The 20423-nt window shown below is 36.1% G+C and overlaps 11 non-coding genes across 11 annotated transcripts; all 11 read right to left on the reverse strand.

The window, feature by feature from the left end:
• Positions 1–230: 230 nt before the first annotated feature.
• On the reverse strand, positions 231–302 carry TRNAQ-CUG (transfer RNA glutamine (anticodon CUG)). The gene has a single exon. It is a non-coding gene; the product is annotated as a tRNA-Gln (tRNA).
• A 1859-nt stretch (positions 303–2161) lies between these two features.
• Positions 2162–2233, reverse strand: TRNAQ-CUG (transfer RNA glutamine (anticodon CUG)). The gene has a single exon. It is a non-coding gene; the product is annotated as a tRNA-Gln (tRNA).
• Positions 2234–4092: 1859 nt separating this feature from the next.
• On the reverse strand, positions 4093–4164 carry TRNAQ-CUG (transfer RNA glutamine (anticodon CUG)). The gene has a single exon. It is a non-coding gene; the product is annotated as a tRNA-Gln (tRNA).
• Positions 4165–6023: 1859 nt separating this feature from the next.
• TRNAQ-CUG (transfer RNA glutamine (anticodon CUG)) lies at positions 6024–6095 on the reverse strand. The gene has a single exon. It is a non-coding gene; the product is annotated as a tRNA-Gln (tRNA).
• Positions 6096–7954: 1859 nt separating this feature from the next.
• On the reverse strand, positions 7955–8026 carry TRNAQ-CUG (transfer RNA glutamine (anticodon CUG)). Its single transcript has one exon. It is a non-coding gene; the product is annotated as a tRNA-Gln (tRNA).
• A 1855-nt stretch (positions 8027–9881) lies between these two features.
• TRNAQ-CUG (transfer RNA glutamine (anticodon CUG)) lies at positions 9882–9953 on the reverse strand. Its single transcript has one exon. It is a non-coding gene; the product is annotated as a tRNA-Gln (tRNA).
• A 1859-nt stretch (positions 9954–11812) lies between these two features.
• Positions 11813–11884, reverse strand: TRNAQ-CUG (transfer RNA glutamine (anticodon CUG)). The gene has a single exon. It is a non-coding gene; the product is annotated as a tRNA-Gln (tRNA).
• Positions 11885–13743: 1859 nt separating this feature from the next.
• Positions 13744–13815, reverse strand: TRNAQ-CUG (transfer RNA glutamine (anticodon CUG)). The gene has a single exon. It is a non-coding gene; the product is annotated as a tRNA-Gln (tRNA).
• Positions 13816–15670: 1855 nt separating this feature from the next.
• TRNAQ-CUG (transfer RNA glutamine (anticodon CUG)) lies at positions 15671–15742 on the reverse strand. The gene has a single exon. It is a non-coding gene; the product is annotated as a tRNA-Gln (tRNA).
• A 1855-nt stretch (positions 15743–17597) lies between these two features.
• On the reverse strand, positions 17598–17669 carry TRNAQ-CUG (transfer RNA glutamine (anticodon CUG)). The gene has a single exon. It is a non-coding gene; the product is annotated as a tRNA-Gln (tRNA).
• Positions 17670–19524: 1855 nt separating this feature from the next.
• Positions 19525–19596, reverse strand: TRNAQ-CUG (transfer RNA glutamine (anticodon CUG)). The gene has a single exon. It is a non-coding gene; the product is annotated as a tRNA-Gln (tRNA).
• Positions 19597–20423: the final 827 nt, after the last annotated feature.

The following is a 20423-nucleotide window of genomic DNA, read 5'->3' on the forward strand; positions in this document are numbered from 1 at the left end:
ACTACTTTGCTCTGTAACAACAATCTTAATACACATGCATAGTATTGCATGGAGTGTCACTGTTTTATTTTATTTTTTTAAATTCTTACCTCATGAATAATTTAGCTGTTTATTCAGAAAATGCTATTTTGTGCCTCTTGTATTTGTTTAATTTTGTCTCTGTTAGCTAGATTTCCATACATTGAACTATATTTACCTCTTTATTTCCATCTATAGGAAAAATTCTATCAAGGTCCCACTGAGATTTGAACTCAGATCACTGGATTCAGAGTCCAGAGTGCTAACCATTACACCATGGCACCAACTGTGTAAAATTTGACTTGTTTACTCCTTTAGGACTGGAACACCCGTGTTTGCCTATAGGGTTGTATCTTCTTATTGGAATAATTTATTTTCACCTGCTTCATTCTGGTTTAAAACTATTGCGTACACAGTACGGATAAACATTTCATCCTCACTTAACAAAAAATACATCTTACCTTTTTATTTTTATTATGTTGAACAAACTTAAAAGTACAAAAAATACAGATAACACTTTTAGGAAAAGTATTTAAAATGTAATTACCAGATAGAAACTCTTTATATTGTATCGCCCTTTGGTGCTTGTCCAAATACTAATGGATAGATTGCTATGGCTTAAATGGTGTCTATGCATACCGTTCAGACCATGAAAGCAATAAGCGGCATCAAAATAGTTTTTACCAAAGTGATCGATGGAGTTTGATTTTGACTAATGTACAAGCTCCATTTCACTTCCAGTGAATGTAGCCTAGGACAGCTCAGAGCCCTAAAATTGTACTTGTGCCTTTGGATGTATAGGTTCATTATCTATCAATTGAAGCGCTGGGAGATTTCCATATAAGATCTTTTCCAGCATATTTGAGCACTGTGACTAAAATCTACTACATTACATTTAAAACATATTTCTATCTGTCCCACAATCGTTATAGTTCTGTGATATTATTACTGAAAAAGCAGCAAGTATTAACATTTTACCAATGGTTTTCTTAACATCCTGCTGCATAACAGGTTTCTGAATAACTGGTCCCATACCCATATAATAACGTCTATGTGTTGGACAGCTGTGTGTGGTCACCTTCATGTACAATCCTCTTTTGGACAAAGTGCTGCAGGAAACTTAGGAGACTCATCTCCTGGGGATCCCAGCTATCTGAAGCAGAGTGCCAATAGGATTTGATCAGGCTGATATGTATCTTGGGGAGAGTGAGGCTGCCCATAAGTCTCCCATATTGCTCAAAAGAATGCTTCGACTGAGTTCTTAGAGCAGAATGTAGGGACTTGTTATTCCTGTATTTCAAGTTCACAGCAATTGCTTCCAAGATTCAGGTAATAGGAGGAAAATCATCATCGGAGACCAAGCAAGATACTGCAGACTAATCAAAAAGTGGACATCCACGTTAAAGGACTATCCCATGATGTGAAATCAGACTGAAGAGCTAGAATGCCAGAAATCTACAAAATTCACCACTGATTCCCACAACCAAGCTCATACAGAATTTTCTTTCATATGTTTTCAGTTTAGTATCTTGTTTTAGCTAACTTTTCTTTGAATTATCCTGCAACAGTAAATGCTTCTGCTTTGAATTAAAATCTGTTTTATATATACTGTTAGCATGGTGTTTATCCTTTATTGACATAGTGTCTGCATATTATAGTGTTTTACAAATCAGAATTTATCCATTCTCATTAGTCCCTGTCCCATTGGGGTGTTCAGTCTAAATTCTCTACCACACAGGAACCCTGGGCTATTTTTTATCAGATGCCAAATAGCATATTTGTATGTTTTTTGGACTGTACTTGGGCAGGGGCACCTGGGTAAAAGCTATCCTAGTATTTAGAAGAAATACAAACCCCACAGTAGTGGATTATGGTCTGTTTTTCAATTGGACCCATCTGAGGCAGCAGTGTTAACTACTTTGCTCTGTAACAACAATCTTAATACACATGCATAGTATTGCATGGAGTGTCACTGTTTTATTTTATTTTTTTAAATTCTTACCTCATGAATAATTTAGCTGTTTATTCAGAAAATGCTATTTTGTGCCTCTTGTATTTGTTTAATTTTGTCTCTGTTAGCTAGATTTCCATACATTGAACTATATTTACCTCTTTATTTCCATCTATAGGAAAAATTCTATCAAGGTCCCACTGAGATTTGAACTCAGATCACTGGATTCAGAGTCCAGAGTGCTAACCATTACACCATGGCACCAACTGTGTAAAATTTGACTTGTTTACTCCTTTAGGACTGGAACACCCGTGTTTGCCTATAGGGTTGTATCTTCTTATTGGAATAATTTATTTTCACCTGCTTCATTCTGGTTTAAAACTATTGCGTACACAGTACGGATAAACATTTCATCCTCACTTAACAAAAAATACATCTTACCTTTTTATTTTTATTATGTTGAACAAACTTAAAAGTACAAAAAATACAGATAACACTTTTAGGAAAAGTATTTAAAATGTAATTACCAGATAGAAACTCTCTATATTGTATCGCCCTTTGGTGCTTGTCCAAATACTAATGGATAGATTGCTATGGCTTAAATGGTGTCTATGCATACCGTTCAGACCATGAAAGCAATAAGCGGCATCAAAATAGTTTTTACCAAAGTGATCGATGGAGTTTGATTTTGACTAATGTACAAGCTCCATTTCACTTCCAGTGAATGTAGCCTAGGACAGCTCAGAGCCCTAAAATTGTACTTGTGCCTTTGGATGTATAGGTTCATTATCTATCAATTGAAGCGCTGGGAGATTTCCATATAAGATCTTTTCCAGCATATTTGAGCACTGTGACTAAAATCTACTACATTACATTTAAAACATATTTCTATCTGTCCCACAATCGTTATAGTTCTGTGATATTATTACTGAAAAAGCAGCAAGTATTAACATTTTACCAATGGTTTTCTTAACATCCTGCTGCATAACAGGTTTCTGAATAACTGGTCCCATTCCCATATATTAACGTCTATGTGTTGGACAGCTGTGTGTGGTCACCTTCATGTACAATCCTCTTTTGGACAAAGTGCTGCAGGAAACTTAGGAGACTCATCTCCTGGGGATCCCAGCTATCTGAATCAGAGTGCCAATAGGATTTGATCAGGCTGATATGTATCTTGGGGAAAGTGAGGCTGCCCATAAGTCTCCCATATTGCTCAAAAGAATGCTTCGACTGAGTTCTAATAGCAGAATGTAGGGACTTGTTATTCCTGTATTTCAAGTTCACAGCAATTGCTTCCAAGATTCAGGTAATAGGAGGAAAATCATCATCGGAGACCAAGCAAGATACTGCAGACTAATCAAAAAGTGGACATCCACGTTAAAGGACTATCCCATGATGTGAAATCAGACTGAAGAGCTAGAATGCCAGAAATCTACAGAATTCACCACTGATTCCCCCAACCAAGCTCATGCAGAATTTTCTTTCATATGTTTTCAGTTAAGTATCTTGTTTTAGCTAACTTTTCTTTGAATTATCCTGCAACAGTAAATGCTTCTGCTTTGAATTAAAATCTGTTTTATATATACTGTTAGCATGGTGTTTATCCTTTATTGATTAAGTGTCTGCATATTATAGTGTTTTACAAATCAGAATGTATCCATTCTCATTAGTCCCTGTCCCATTGGGGTGTTCAGTTTAAATTCTCTACCACACAGGAACCCTGGGCTATTTTTTATCAGAGGCCAAATAGCATATTTGAATGTTTTTTGGACTGTACTTGGGCAGGGGCACCTGGGTAAAAGCTATCCTAGTATTTAGAAGAAATACAAACCCCACAGTAGTGGATTATGGTCTGTTTTTCAATTGGACCCATCTGAGGCAGCAGTGTTAACTACTTTGCTCTGTAACAACAATCTTAATACACATGCATAGTATTGCATGGAGTGTCACTGTTTTATTTTATTTTTTTAAATTCTTACCTCATGAATAATTTAGCTGTTTATTCAGAAAATGCTATTTTGTGCCTCTTGTATTTGTTTAATTTTGTCTCTGTTAGCTAGATTTCCACACATTGAACTGTATTTACCTCTTCATTTCCATCTATAGGAAAAATTCTATCAAGGTCCCACTGAGATTTGAACTCAGATCGCTGGATTCAGAGTCCAGAGTGCTAACCATTACACCATGGCACCATTTGTGTAAAATCTGACTTGTTTATTCCTTTAGGACTGGAGCACCCGTGTCTGCTTATAGGGTTGTATCTTCTTATTGGAATAATTTGTTTTCGCCTGCTTCATTCTGGTTTAAAACTATTGCGTACACAGTATGGATAAATATTTCATTTTCTCTTAATAAAAAATACATCTTACCTTTTGATTTTTATTATGTTGAACAAACTTAAAAGTACAAAAAATACAGATAACACTTTTAGGAAAAGTATTTAAAATGTAATTACCAGATAGAAACTCTCTATATTGTATCGCCCTTTGGTGCTTGTCCAAATACTAATGAATAGATTGCTATGGCTTAAATGGTGTCTATGCATACCGTTCAGACCATGAAAGCAATAAGCGGCATCAAAATAGTTTTTACCAAAGTGATCAATGGAGTTTGATTTTGACTAATGTACAAGCTCCATTTCACTTCCAGTGAATGTAGCCTAGGACAGCTCAGAGCCCTAAAATTGTACTTGTGCCTTTGGATGTATAGGTTCATTATCTATCAATTGAAGCGCTGGGAGATTTCCATATAAGATCTTTTCCAGCATATTTGAGCACTGTGACTAAAATCTACTACATTACATTTAAAACATATTTCTATCTGTCCCACAATCGTTATAGTTCTGTGATATTATTACTGAAAAAGCAGCAAGTATTAACATTTTACCAATGGTTTTCTTAACATCCTGCTGCATAACAGGTTTCTGAATAACTGGTCCCATTCCCAAATATTAACGTCTATGTGTTGGACAGCTGTGTGTGGTCACCTTCATGTACAATCCTCTTTTGGACAAAGTGCTGCAGGAAACTTAGGAGACTCATCTCCTGGGGATCCCAGCTATCTGAATCAGAGTGCCAATAGGATTTGATCAGGCTGATATGTATCTTGGGGAAAGTGAGGCTGCCCATAAGTCTCCCATATTGCTCAAAAGAATGCTTCGACTGAGTTCTAATAGCAGAATGTAGGGACTTGTTATTCCTGTATTTCAAGTTCACAGCAATTGCTTCCAAGATTCAGGTAATAGGAGGAAAATCATCATCGGAGACCAAGCAAGATACTGCAGACTAATCAAAAAGTGGACATCCACGTTAAAGGACTATCCCATGATGTGAAATCAGACTGAAGAGCTAGAATGCCAGAAATCTACAGAATTCACCACTGATTCCCCCAACCAAGCTCATGCAGAATTTTCTTTCATATGTTTTCAGTTTAGTATCTTGTTTTAGCTAACTTTTCTTTGAATTATCCTGCAACAGTAAATGCTTCTGCTTTGAATTAAAATCTGTTTTATATATACTGTTAGCATGGTGTTTATCCTTTATTGATTAAGTGTCTGCATATTATAGTGTTTTACAAATCAGAATGTATCCATTCTCATTAGTCCCTGTCCCATTGGGGTGTTCAGTTTAAATTCTCTACCACACAGGAACCCTGGGCTATTTTTTATCAGAGGCCAAATAGCATATTTGAATGTTTTTTGGACTGTACTTGGGCAGGGGCACCTGGGTAAAAGCTATCCTAGTATTTAGAAGAAATACAAACCCCACAGTAGTGGATTATGGTCTGTTTTTCAATTGGACCCATCTGAGGCAGCAGTGTTAACTACTTTGCTCTGTAACAACAATCTTAATACACATGCATAGTATTGCATGGAGTGTCACTGTTTTATTTTATTTTTTTAAATTCTTACCTCATGAATAATTTAGCTGTTTATTCAGAAAATGCTATTTTGTGCCTCTTGTATTTGTTTAATTTTGTCTCTGTTAGCTAGATTTCCACACATTGAACTGTATTTACCTCTTCATTTCCATCTATAGGAAAAATTCTATCAAGGTCCCACTGAGATTTGAACTCAGATCGCTGGATTCAGAGTCCAGAGTGCTAACCATTACACCATGGCACCATTTGTGTAAAATCTGACTTGTTTATTCCTTTAGGACTGGAGCACCCGTGTCTGCTTATAGGGTTGTATCTTCTTATTGGAATAATTTGTTTTCGCCTGCTTCATTCTGGTTTAAAACTATTGCGTACACAGTATGGATAAATATTTCATTTTCTCTTAATAAAAAATACATCTTACCTTTTGATTTTTATTATGTTGAACAAACTTAAAAGTACAAAAAATACAGATAACACTTTTAGGAAAAGTATTTAAAATGTAATTACCAGATAGAAACTCTCTATATTGTATCGCCCTTTGGTGCTTGTCCAAATACTAATGAATAGATTGCTATGGCTTAAATGGTGTCTATGCATACCGTTCAGACCATGAAAGCAATAAGCGGCATCAAAATAGTTTTTACCAAAGTGATCAATGGAGTTTGATTTTGACTAATGTACAAGCTCCATTTCACTTCCAGTGAATGTAGCCTAGGACAGCTCAGAGCCCTAAAATTGTACTTGTGCCTTTGGATGTATAGGTTCATTATCTATCAATTGAAGCGCTGGGAGATTTCCATATAAGATCTTTTCCAGCATATTTGAGCACTGTGACTAAAATCTACTACATTACATTTAAAACATATTTCTATCTGTCCCACAATCGTTATAGTTCTGTGATATTATTACTGAAAAAGCAGCAAGTATTAACATTTTACCAATGGTTTTCTTAACATCCTGCTGCATAACAGGTTTCTGAATAACTGGTCCCATTCCCATATATTAACGTCTATGTGTTGGACAGCTGTGTGTGGTCACCTTCATGTACAATCCTCTTTTGGACAAAGTGCTGCAGGAAACTTAGGAGACTCATCTCCTGGGGATCCCAGCTATCTGAATCAGAGTGCCAATAGGATTTGATCAGGCTGATATGTATCTTGGGGAAAGTGAGGCTGCCCATAAGTCTCCCATATTGCTCAAAAGAATGCTTCGACTGAGTTCTAATAGCAGAATGTAGGGACTTGTTATTCCTGTATTTCAAGTTCACAGCAATTGCTTCCAAGATTCAGGTAATAGGAGGAAAATCATCATCGGAGACCAAGCAAGATACTGCAGACTAATCAAAAAGTGGACATCCACGTTAAAGGACTATCCCATGATGTGAAATCAGACTGAAGAGCTAGAATGCCAGAAATCTACAGAATTCACCACTGATTCCCCCAACCAAGCTCATGCAGAATTTTCTTTCATATGTTTTCAGTTAAGTATCTTGTTTTAGCTAACTTTTCTTTGAATTATCCTGCAACAGTAAATGCTTCTGCTTTGAATTAAAATCTGTTTTATATATACTGTTAGCATGGTGTTTATCCTTTATTGATTAAGTGTCTGCATATTATAGTGTTTTACAAATCAGAATGTATCCATTCTCATTAGTCCCTGTCCCATTGGGGTGTTCAGTTTAAATTCTCTACCACACAGGAACCCTGGGCTATTTTTTATCAGAGGCCAAATAGCATATTTGAATGTTTTTTGGACTGTACTTGGGCAGGGGCACCTGGGTAAAAGCTATCCTAGTATTTAGAAGAAATACAAACCCCACAGTAGTGGATTATGGTCTGTTTTTCAATTGGACCCATCTGAGGCAGCAGTGTTAACTACTTTGCTCTGTAACAACAATCTTAATAGACATGCATAGTATTGCATGGAGTGTCACTGTTTTATTTTATTTTTTTAAATTCTTACCTCATGAATAATTTAGCTGTTTATTCAGAAAATGCTATTTTGTGCCTCTTGTATTTGTTTAATTTTGTCTCTGTTAGCTAGATTTCCACACATTGAACTGTATTTACCTCTTCATTTCCATCTATAGGAAAAATTCTATCAAGGTCCCACTGAGATTTGAACTCAGATCGCTGGATTCAGAGTCCAGAGTGCTAACCATTACACCATGGCACCATTTGTGTAAAATCTGACTTGTTTATTCCTTTAGGACTGGAGCACCCGTGTCTGCTTATAGGGTTGTATCTTCTTATTGGAATAATTTGTTTTCGCCTGCTTCATTCTGGTTTAAAACTATTGCGTACACAGTATGGATAAATATTTCATTTTCTCTTAATAAAAAATACATCTTACCTTTTGATTTTTATTATGTTGAACAAACTTAAAAGTACAAAAAATACAGATAACTCTTTTAGGAAAAGTATTTAAAATGTAATTACCAGATAGAAACTCTCTATATTGTATCGCCCTTTGGTGCTTGTCCAAATACTAATGAATAGATTGCTATGGCTTAAATGGTGTCTATGCATACCGTTCAGACCATGAAAGCAATAAGCGGCATCAAAATAGTTTTTACCAAAGTGATCAATGGAGTTTGATTTTGACTAATGTACAAGCTCCATTTCACTTCCAGTGAATGTAGCCTAGGACAGCTCAGAGCCCTAAAATTGTACTTGTGCCTTTGGATGTATAGGTTCATTATCAATTGAAGCGCTGGGAGATTTCCATATAAGATCTTTTCCAGCATATTTGAGCACTGTGACTAAAATCTACTACATTACATTTAAAACATATTTCTATCTGTCCCACAATCGTTATAGTTCTGTGATATTATTACTGAAAAAGCAGCAAGTATTAACATTTTACCAATGGTTTTCTTAACATCCTGCTGCATAACAGGTTTCTGAATAACTGGTCCCATTCCCATATATTAAAGTCTATGTGTTGGACAGCTGTGTGTGGTCACCTTCATGTACAATCCTCTTTTGGACAAAGTGCTGCAGGAAACTTAGGAGACTCATCTCCTGGGGATCCCAGCTATCTGAATCAGAGTGCCAATAGGATTTGATCAGGCTGATATGTATCTTGGGGAAAGTGAGGCTGCCCATAAGTCTCCCATATTGCTCAAAAGAATGCTTCGACTGAGTTCTAATAGCAGAATGTAGGGACTTGTTATTCCTGTATTTCAAGTTCACAGCAATTGCTTCCAAGATTCAGGTAATAGGAGGAAAATCATCATCGGAGACCAAGCAAGATACTGCAGACTAATCAAAAAGTGGACATCCACGTTAAAGGACTATCCCATGATGTGAAATCAGACTGAAGAGCTAGAATGCCAGAAATCTACAGAATTCACCACTGATTCCCCCAACCAAGCTCATGCAGAATTTTCTTTCATATGTTTTCAGTTAAGTATCTTGTTTTAGCTAACTTTTCTTTGAATTATCCTGCAACAGTAAATGCTTCTGCTTTGAATTAAAATCTGTTTTATATATACTGTTAGCATGGTGTTTATCCTTTATTGATTAAGTGTCTGCATATTATAGTGTTTTACAAATCAGAATGTATCCATTCTCATTAGTCCCTGTCCCATTGGGGTGTTCAGTTTAAATTCTCTACCACACAGGAACCCTGGGCTATTTTTTATCAGAGGCCAAATAGCATATTTGAATGTTTTTTGGACTGTACTTGGGCAGGGGCACCTGGGTAAAAGCTATCCTAGTATTTAGAAGAAATACAAACCCCACAGTAGTGGATTATGGTCTGTTTTTCAATTGGACCCATCTGAGGCAGCAGTGTTAACTACTTTGCTCTGTAACAACAATCTTAATAGACATGCATAGTATTGCATGGAGTGTCACTGTTTTATTTTATTTTTTTAAATTCTTACCTCATGAATAATTTAGCTGTTTATTCAGAAAATGCTATTTTGTGCCTCTTGTATTTGTTTAATTTTGTCTCTGTTAGCTAGATTTCCACACATTGAACTGTATTTACCTCTTCATTTCCATCTATAGGAAAAATTCTATCAAGGTCCCACTGAGATTTGAACTCAGATCGCTGGATTCAGAGTCCAGAGTGCTAACCATTACACCATGGCACCATTTGTGTAAAATCTGACTTGTTTATTCCTTTAGGACTGGAGCACCCGTGTCTGCCTATAGGGTTGTATCTTCTTATTGGAATAATTTGTTTTCGCCTGCTTCATTCTGGTTTAAAACTATTGCGTACACAGTATGGATAAATATTTCATTTTCTCTTAATAAAAAATACATCTTACCTTTTGATTTTTATTATGTTGAACAAACTTAAAAGTACAAAAAATACAGATAACTCTTTTAGGAAAAGTATTTAAAATGTAATTACCAGATAGAAACTCTCTATATTGTATCGCCCTTTGGTGCTTGTCCAAATACTAATGAATAGATTGCTATGGCTTAAATGGTGTCTATGCATACCGTTCAGACCATGAAAGCAATAAGCGGCATCAAAATAGTTTTTACCAAAGTGATCAATGGAGTTTGATTTTGACTAATGTACAAGCTCCATTTCACTTCCAGTGAATGTAGCCTAGGACAGCTCAGAGCCCTAAAATTGTACTTGTGCCTTTGGATGTATAGGTTCATTATCTATCAATTGAAGCGCTGGGAGATTTCCATATAAGATCTTTTCCAGCATATTTGAGCACTGTGACTAAAATCTACTACATTACATTTAAAACATATTTCTATCTGTCCCACAATCGTTATAGTTCTGTGATATTATTACTGAAAAAGCAGCAAGTATTAACATTTTACCAATGGTTTTCTTAACATCCTGCTGCATAACAGGTTTCTGAATAACTGGTCCCATTCCCATATATTAACGTCTATGTGTTGGACAGCTGTGTGTGGTCACCTTCATGTACAATCCTCTTTTGGACAAAGTGCTGCAGGAAACTTAGGAGACTCATCTCCTGGGGATCCCAGCTATCTGAATCAGAGTGCCAATAGGATTTGATCAGGCTGATATGTATCTTGGGGAAAGTGAGGCTGCCCATAAGTCTCCCATATTGCTCAAAAGAATGCTTCGACTGAGTTCTTAGAGCAGAATGTAGGGACTTGTTATTCCTGTATTTCAAGTTCACAGCAATTGCTTCCAAGATTCAGGTAATAGGAGGAAAATCATCATCGGAGACCAAGCAAGATACTGCAGACTAATCAAAAAGTGGACATCCACGTTAAAGGACTATCCCATGATGTGAAATCAGACTGAAGAGCTAGAATGCCAGAAATCTACAGAATTCACCACTGATTCCCCCAACCAAGCTCATGCAGAATTTTCTTTCATATGTTTTCAGTTTAGTATCTTGTTTTAGCTAACTTTTCTTTGAATTATCCTGCAACAGTAAATGCTTCTGCTTTGAATTAAAATCTGTTTTATATATACTGTTAGCATGGTGTTTATCCTTTATTGATTAAGTGTCTGCATATTATAGTGTTTTACAAATCAGAATGTATCCATTCTCATTAGTCCCTGTCCCATTGGGGTGTTCAGTTTAAATTCTCTACCACACAGGAACCCTGGGCTATTTTTTATCAGAGGCAAAATAGCATATTTGAATGTTTTTTGGACTGTACTTGGGCAGGGGCACCTGGGTAAAAGCTATCCTAGTATTTAGAAGAAATACAAACCCCACAGTAGTGGATTATGGTCTGTTTTTCAATTGGACCCATCTGAGGCAGCAGTGTTAACTACTTTGCTCTGTAACAACAATCTTAATACACATGCATAGTATTGCATGGAGTGTCACTGTTTTATTTTATTTTTTTAAATTCTTAGCTCATGAATAATTTAGCTGTTTATTCAGAAAATGCTATTTTGTGCCTCTTGTATTTGTTTAATTTTGTCTCTGTTAGCTAGATTTCCATACATTGAACTGTATTTACCTCTTCATTTCCATCTATAGGAAAAATTCTATCAAGGTCCCACTGAGATTTGAACTCAGATCGCTGGATTCAGAGTCCAGAGTGCTAACCATTACACCATGGCACTATTTGTGTAAAATCTGACTTGTTTATTCCTTTAGGACTGGAGCACCCGTGTCTGCCTATAGGGTTGTATCTTCTTATTGGAATAATTTGTTTTCGCCTGCTTCATTCTGGTTTAAAACTATTGCGTACACAGTATGGATAAATATTTCATTTTCTCTTAATAAAAAATACATCTTACCTTTTGATTTTTATTATGTTGAACAAACTTAAAAGTACAAAAAATACAGATAACTCTTTTAGGAAAAGTATTTAAAATGTAATTACCAGATAGAAACTCTCTATATTGTATCGCCCTTTGGTGCTTGTCCAAATACTAATGAATAGATTGCTATGGCTTAAATGGTGTCTATGCATACCGTTCAGACCATGAAAGCAATAAGCGGCATCAAAATAGTTTTTACCAAAGTGATCAATGGAGTTTGATTTTGACTAATGTACAAGCTCCATTTCACTTCCAGTGAATGTAGCCTAGGACAGCTCAGAGCCCTAAAATTGTACTTGTGCCTTTGGATGTATAGGTTCATTATCTATCAATTGAAGCGCTGGGAGATTTCCATATAAGATCTTTTCCAGCATATTTGAGCACTGTGACTAAAATCTACTACATTACATTTAAAACATATTTCTATCTGTCCCACAATCGTTATAGTTCTGTGATATTATTACTGAAAAAGCAGCAAGTATTAACATTTTACCAATGGTTTTCTTAACATCCTGCTGCATAACAGGTTTCTGAATAACTGGTCCCATTCCCATATATTAACGTCTATGTGTTGGACAGCTGTGTGTGGTCACCTTCATGTACAATCCTCTTTTGGACAAAGTGCTGCAGGAAACTTAGGAGACTCATCTCCTGGGGATCCCAGCTATCTGAATCAGAGTGCCAATAGGATTTGATCAGGCTGATATGTATCTTGGGGAAAGTGAGGCTGCCCATAAGTCTCCCATATTGCTCAAAAGAATGCTTCGACTGAGTTCTTAGAGCAGAATGTAGGGACTTGTTATTCCTGTATTTCAAGTTCACAGCAATTGCTTCCAAGATTCAGGTAATAGGAGGAAAATCATCATCGGAGACCAAGCAAGATACTGCAGACTAATCAAAAAGTGGACATCCACGTTAAAGGACTATCCCATGATGTGAAATCAGACTGAAGAGCTAGAATGCCAGAAATCTACAGAATTCACCACTGATTCCCCCAACCAAGCTCATGCAGAATTTTCTTTCATATGTTTTCAGTTTAGTATCTTGTTTTAGCTAACTTTTCTTTGAATTATCCTGCAACAGTAAATGCTTCTGCTTTGAATTAAAATCTGTTTTATATATACTGTTAGCATGGTGTTTATCCTTTATTGATTAAGTGTCTGCATATTATAGTGTTTTACAAATCAGAATGTATCCATTCTCATTAGTCCCTGTCCCATTGGGGTGTTCAGTTTAAATTCTCTACCACACAGGAACCCTGGGCTATTTTTTATCAGAGGCCAAATAGCATATTTGAATGTTTTTTGGACTGTACTTGGGCAGGGGCACCTGGGTAAAAGCTATCCTAGTATTTAGAAGAAATACAAACCCCACAGTAGTGGATTATGGTCTGTTTTTCAATTGGACCCATCTGAGGCAGCAGTGTTAACTACTTTGCTCTGTAACAACAATCTTAATACACATGCATAGTATTGCATGGAGTGTCACTGTTTTATTTTATTTTTTTAAATTCTTACCTCATGAATAATTTAGCTGTTTATTCAGAAAATGCTATTTTGTGCCTCTTGTATTTGTTTAATTTTGTCTCTGTTAGCTAGATTTCCATACATTGAACTGTATTTACCTCTTCATTTCCATCTATAGGAAAAATTCTATCAAGGTCCCACTGAGATTTGAACTCAGATCGCTGGATTCAGAGTCCAGAGTGCTAACCATTACACCATGGCACCATTTGTGTAAAATCTGACTTGTTTATTCCTTTAGGACTGGAGCACCCGTGTCTGCTTATAGGGTTGTATCTTCTTATTGGAATAATTTGTTTTCGCCTGCTTCATTCTGGTTTAAAACTATTGCGTACACAGTATGGATAAATATTTCATTTTCTCTTAATAAAAAATACATCTTACCTTTTGATTTTTATTATGTTGAACAAACTTAAAAGTACAAAAAATACAGATAACACTTTTAGGAAAAGTATTTAAAATGTAATTACCAGATAGAAACTCTCTATATTGTATCGCCCTTTGGTGCTTGTCCAAATACTAATGAATAGATTGCTATGGCTTAAATGGTGTCTATGCATACCGTTCAGACCATGAAAGCAATAAGCGGCATCAAAATAGTTTTTACCAAAGTGATCAATGGAGTTTGATTTTGACTAATGTACAAGCTCCATTTCACTTCCAGTGAATGTAGCCTAGGACAGCTCAGAGCCCTAAAATTGTACTTGTGCCTTTGGATGTATAGGTTCATTATCAATTGAAGCGCTGGGAGATTTCCATATAAGATCTTTTCCAGCATATTTGAGCACTGTGACTAAAATCTACTACATTACATTTAAAACATATTTCTATCTGTCCCACAATCGTTATAGTTCTGTGATATTATTACTGAAAAAGCAGCAAGTATTAACATTTTACCAATGGTTTTCTTAACATCCTGCTGCATAACAGGTTTCTGAATAACTGGTCCCATTCCCATATATTAACGTCTATGTGTTGGACAGCTGTGTGTGGTCACCTTCATGTACAATCCTCTTTTGGACACAGTGCTGCAGGAAACTTAGGAGACTCATCTCCTGGGGATCCCAGCTATCTGAATCAGAGTGCCAATAGGATTTGATCAGGCTGATATGTATCTTGGGGAAAGTGAGGCTGCCCATAAGTCTCCCATATTGCTCAAAAGAATGCTTCGACTGAGTTCTAATAGCAGAATGTAGGGACTTGTTATTCCTGTATTTCAAGTTCACAGCAATTGCTTCCAAGATTCAGGTAATAGGAGGAAAATCATCATCGGAGACCAAGCAAGATACTGCAGACTAATCAAAAAGTGGACATCCACGTTAAAGGACTATCCCATGATGTGAAATCAGACTGAAGAGCTAGAATGCCAGAAATCTACAGAATTCACCACTGATTCCCCCAACCAAGCTCATGCAGAATTTTCTTTCATATGTTTTCAGTTAAGTATCTTGTTTTAGCTAACTTTTCTTTGAATTATCCTGCAACAGTAAATGCTTCTGCTTTGAATTAAAATCTGTTTTATATATACTGTTAGCATGGTGTTTATCCTTTATTGATTAAGTGTCTGCATATTATAGTGTTTTACAAATCAGAATGTATCCATTCTCATTAGTCCCTGTCCCATTGGGGTGTTCAGTTTAAATTCTCTACCACACAGGAACCCTGGGCTATTTTTTATCAGAGGCCAAATAGCATATTTGAATGTTTTTTGGACTGTACTTGGGCAGGGGCACCTGGGTAAAAGCTATCCTAGTATTTAGAAGAAATACAAACCCCACAGTAGTGGATTATGGTCTGTTTTTCAATTGGACCCATCTGAGGCAGCAGTGTTAACTACTTTGCTCTGTAACAACAATCTTAATAGACATGCATAGTATTGCATGGAGTGTCACTGTTTTATTTTATTTTTTTAAATTCTTACCTCATGAATAATTTAGCTGTTTATTCAGAAAATGCTATTTTGTGCCTCTTGTATTTGTTTAATTTTGTCTCTGTTAGCTAGATTTCCACACATTGAACTGTATTTACCTCTTCATTTCCATCTATAGGAAAAATTCTATCAAGGTCCCACTGAGATTTGAACTCAGATCGCTGGATTCAGAGTCCAGAGTGCTAACCATTACACCATGGCACCATTTGTGTAAAATCTGACTTGTTTATTCCTTTAGGACTGGAGCACCCGTGTCTGCTTATAGGGTTGTATCTTCTTATTGGAATAATTTGTTTTCGCCTGCTTCATTCTGGTTTAAAACTATTGCGTACACAGTATGGATAAATATTTCATTTTCTCTTAATAAAAAATACATCTTACCTTTTGATTTTTATTATGTTGAACAAACTTAAAAGTACAAAAAATACAGATAACTCTTTTAGGAAAAGTATTTAAAATGTAATTACCAGATAGAAACTCTCTATATTGTATCGCCCTTTGGTGCTTGTCCAAATACTAATGAATAGATTGCTATGGCTTAAATGGTGTCTATGCATACCGTTCAGACCATGAAAGCAATAAGCGGCATCAAAATAGTTTTTACCAAAGTGATCAATGGAGTTTGATTTTGACTAATGTACAAGCTCCATTTCACTTCCAGTGAATGTAGCCTAGGACAGCTCAGAGCCCTAAAATTGTACTTGTGCCTTTGGATGTATAGGTTCATTATCAATTGAAGCGCTGGGAGATTTCCATATAAGATCTTTTCCAGCATATTTGAGCACTGTGACTAAAATCTACTACATTACATTTAAAACATATTTCTATCTGTCCCACAATCGTTATAGTTCTGTGATATTATTACTGAAAAAGCAGCAAGTATTAACATTTTACCAATGGTTTTCTTAACATCCTGCTGCATAACAGGTTTCTGAATAACTGGTCCCATTCCCATATATTAACGTCTATGTGTTGGACAGCTGTGTGTGGTCACCTTCATGTACAATCCTCTTTTGGACAAAGTGCTGCAGGAAACTTAGGAGACTCATCTCCTGGGGATCCCAGCTATCTGAATCAGAGTGCCAATAGGATTTGATCAGGCTGATATGTATCTTGGGGAAAGTGAGGCTGCCCATAAGTCTCCCATATTGCTCAAAAGAATGCTTCGACTGAGTTCTAATAGCAGAATGTAGGGACTTGTTATTCCTGTATTTCAAGTTCACAGCAATTGCTTCCAAGATTCAGGTAATAGGAGGAAAATCATCATCGGAGACCAAGCAAGATACTGCAGACTAATCAAAAAGTGGACATCCACGTTAAAGGACTATCCCATGATGTGAAATCAGACTGAAGAGCTAGAATGCCAGAAATCTACAGAATTCACCACTGATTCCCCCAACCAAGCTCATGCAGAATTTTCTTTCATATGTTTTCAGTTAAGTATCTTGTTTTAGCTAACTTTTCTTTGAATTATCCTGCAACAGTAAATGCTTCTGCTTTGAATTAAAATCTGTTTTATATATACTGTTAGCATGGTGTTTATCCTTTATTGATTAAGTGTCTGCATATTATAGTGTTTTACAAATCAGAATGTATCCATTCTCATTAGTCCCTGTCCCATTGGGGTGTTCAGTTTAAATTCTCTACCACACAGGAACCCTGGGCTATTTTTTATCAGAGGCCAAATAGCATATTTGAATGTTTTTTGGACTGTACTTGGGCAGGGGCACCTGGGTAAAAGCTATCCTAGTATTTAGAAGAAATACAAACCCCACAGTAGTGGATTATGGTCTGTTTTTCAATTGGACCCATCTGAGGCAGCAGTGTTAACTACTTTGCTCTGTAACAACAATCTTAATAGACATGCATAGTATTGCATGGAGTGTCACTGTTTTATTTTATTTTTTTAAATTCTTACCTCATGAATAATTTAGCTGTTTATTCAGAAAATGCTATTTTGTGCCTCTTGTATTTGTTTAATTTTGTCTCTGTTAGCTAGATTTCCACACATTGAACTGTATTTACCTCTTCATTTCCATCTATAGGAAAAATTCTATCAAGGTCCCACTGAGATTTGAACTCAGATCACTGGATTCAGAGTCCAGAGTGCTAACCATTACACCATGGCACCATTTGTGTAAAATCTGACTTGTTTATTCCTTTAGGACTGGAGCACCCGTGTCTGCTTATAGGGTTGTATCTTCTTATTGGAATAATTTGTTTTCGCCTGCTTCATTCTGGTTTAAAACTATTGCGTACACAGTATGGATAAATATTTCATTTTCTCTTAATAAAAAATACATCTTACCTTTTGATTTTTATTATGTTGAACAAACTTAAAAGTACAAAAAATACAGATAACACTTTTAGGAAAAGTATTTAAAATGTAATTACCAGATAGAAACTCTCTATATTGTATCGCCCTTTGGTGCTTGTCCAAATACTAATGAATAGATTGCTATGGCTTAAATGGTGTCTATGCATACCGTTCAGACCATGAAAGCAATAAGCGGCATCAAAATAGTTTTTACCAAAGTGATCAATGGAGTTTGATTTTGACTAATGTACAAGCTCCATTTCACTTCCAGTGAATATAGCCTAGGACAGCTCAGAGCCCTAAAATTGTACTTGTGCCTTTGGATGTATAGGTTCATTATCAATTGAAGCGCTGGGAGATTTCCATATAAGATCTTTTCCAGCATATTTGAGCACTGTGACTAAAATCTACTACATTACATTTAAAACATATTTCTATCTGTCCCACAATCGTTATAGTTCTGTGATATTATTACTGAAAAAGCAGCAAGTATTAACATTTTACCAATGGTTTTCTTAACATCCTGCTGCATAACAGGTTTCTGAATAACTGGTCCCATTCCCATATATTAACGTCTATGTGTTGGACAGCTGTGTGTGGTCACCTTCATGTACAATCCTCTTTTGGACAAAGTGCTGCAGGAAACTTAGGAGACTCATCTCCTGGGGATCCCAGCTATCTGAATCAGAGTGCCAATAGGATTTGATCAGGCTGATATGTATCTTGGGGAAAGTGAGGCTGCCCATAAGTCTCCCATATTGCTCAAAAGAATGCTTCGACTGAGTTCTAATAGCAGAATGTAGGGACTTGTTATTCCTGTATTTCAAGTTCACAGCAATTGCTTCCAAGATTCAGGTAATAGGAGGAAAATCATCATCGGAGACCAAGCAAGATACTGCAGACTAATCAAAAAGTGGACATCCACGTTAAAGGACTATCCCATGATGTGAAATCAGACTGAAGAGCTAGAATGCCAGAAATCTACAGAATTCACCACTGATTCCCCCAACCAAGCTCATGCAGAATTTTCTTTCATATGTTTTCAGTTAAGTATCTTGTTTTAGCTAACTTTTCTTTGAATTATCCTGCAACAGTAAATGCTTCTGCTTTGAATTAAAATCTGTTTTATATATACTGTTAGCATGGTGTTTATCCTTTATTGATTAAGTGTCTGCATATTATAGTGTTTTACAAATCAGAATGTATCCATTCTCATTAGTCCCTGTCCCATTGGGGTGTTCAGTTTAAATTCTCTACCACACAGGAACCCTGGGCTATTTTTTATCAGAGGCCAAATAGCATATTTGAATGTTTTTTGGACTGTACTTGGGCAGGGGCACCTGGGTAAAAGCTATCCTAGTATTTAGAAGAAATACAAACCCCACAGTAGTGGATTATGGTCTGTTTTTCAATTGGACCCATCTGAGGCAGCAGTGTTAACTACTTTGCTCTGTAACAACAATCTTAATAGACATGCATAGTATTGCATGGAGTGTCACTGTTTTATTTTATTTTTTTAAATTCTTACCTCATGAATAATTTAGCTGTTTATTCAGAAAATGCTATTTTGTGCCTCTTGTATTTGTTTAATTTTGTCTCTGTTAGCTAGATTTCCACACATTGAACTGTATTTACCTCTTCATTTCCATCTATAGGAAAAATTCTATCAAGGTCCCACTGAGATTTGAACTCAGATCGCTGGATTCAGAGTCCAGAGTGCTAACCATTACACCATGGCACCATTTGTGTAAAATCTGACTTGTTTATTCCTTTAGGACTGGAGCACCCGTGTCTGCTTATAGGGTTGTATCTTCTTATTGGAATAATTTGTTTTCGCCTGCTTCATTCTGGTTTAAAACTATTGCGTACACAGTATGGATAAATATTTCATTTTCTCTTAATAAAAAATACATCTTACCTTTTGATTTTTATTATGTTGAACAAACTTAAAAGTACAAAAAATACAGATAACTCTTTTAGGAAAAGTATTTAAAATGTAATTACCAGATAGAAACTCTCTATATTGTATCGCCCTTTGGTGCTTGTCCAAATACTAATGAATAGATTGCTATGGCTTAAATGGTGTCTATGCATACCGTTCAGACCATGAAAGCAATAAGCGGCATCAAAATAGTTTTTACCAAAGTGATCAATGGAGTTTGATTTTGACTAATGTACAAGCTCCATTTCACTTCCAGTGAATGTAGCCTAGGACAGCTCAGAGCCCTAAAATTGTACTTGTGCCTTTGGATGTATAGGTTCATTATCAATTGAAGCGCTGGGAGATTTCCATATAAGATCTTTTCCAGCATATTTGAGCACTGTGACTAAAATCTACTACATTACATTTAAAACATATTTCTATCTGTCCCACAATCGTTATAGTTCTGTGATATTATTACTGAAAAAGCAGCAAGTATTAACATTTTACCAATGGTTTTCTTAACATCCTGCTGCATAACAGGTTTCTGAATAACTGGTCCCATTCCCATATATTAACGTCTATGTGTTGGACAGCTGTGTGTGGTCACCTTCATGTACAATCCTCTTTTGGACAAAGTGCTGCAG

This window comes from Mixophyes fleayi, chromosome 10, assembly GCF_038048845.1.
Source record: "Mixophyes fleayi isolate aMixFle1 chromosome 10, aMixFle1.hap1, whole genome shotgun sequence".
NCBI classification, from domain to species: Eukaryota; Metazoa; Chordata; class Amphibia; order Anura; family Limnodynastidae; genus Mixophyes; species Mixophyes fleayi.